We start from the raw sequence: 963 nt of genomic DNA on the forward strand, positions 1-963 counted from the left end.
TCAATGCTAGCACCTAAACGTTGGGATACATACTGATAGCGTAAATACTGTGAGTCTGTAAAACCAGTTAAGTGATTTCATTTTATGGTTTTCGTACTTGTAATGACATTTTGGTCGCAGTTATTACAAAAACACTTCATATTCCCTTTACAGTTCCTTCATGTTTGCTTTATTACCCTAAGGTTCTGAAGAATAGTGAATGGCTGTCGAGGATCTATGTTGCCAGCATTGTATTTGTTTTTATAATATGAACATGCCACATGACTGACTTCATTACTTGTGTATTAAACGATGTGTTGAAGGTACAGTGCTTCATGTTACGGTTTTAAGTTGGTTTTCAATTTAATAATTATAATAATTATTATAACCCGGGATCTCCTGCTTATAGGGCAGACGCTCTATCCATCTTTTGTTTTCCTTTTTCTGAATTTTATTTTTATTATTATTGTTTATATTTTTATTTTTATTTTTTTGTTTATTTATGTGATTTTCTTTTTTTGTTTAGTTTTATTGTGTAATTCATCAGAGGCCTTCTGCGACCCGCTGGTAATATGTTGAGTCAAGTCTTCTCGAAATTGATGAGTCCCGTTCAATTGTTCAGAAATGTTCATTGGTTCAAACAGGAAAACTTCTTCTCTCTTGGCTTAACACATTCTAGCTGCGAGGCGGGTCGTGGAAAGCACTCCCAAGGAAGTTCGAGAAAAATTGTCTGTATTTTGGGTGACGGACAACGACATAATGACGGTCATTGAGGTATATCCAAAAATCGAGTACAGAGTCTACAGTTTGTCCAAATAGGTCGTGAATGGCATGTCCGCGAATCCAATTCACAGCATTGGTCTTTGTCCGAGGAAAATAGTCACGTTCCGGGAATAATAATGAAAGGGGAGTAATCCGATCCGGAATGTCCCGCTTTAGAAAAGCCACAATACGACGAACCAAGTGCCAAACCTCCGCCGCCGG

The sequence above is a fragment of the Schistocerca cancellata genome, chromosome 8 (assembly GCF_023864275.1).
Source record: "Schistocerca cancellata isolate TAMUIC-IGC-003103 chromosome 8, iqSchCanc2.1, whole genome shotgun sequence".
NCBI lineage: Eukaryota > Metazoa > Arthropoda > Insecta > Orthoptera > Acrididae > Schistocerca > Schistocerca cancellata.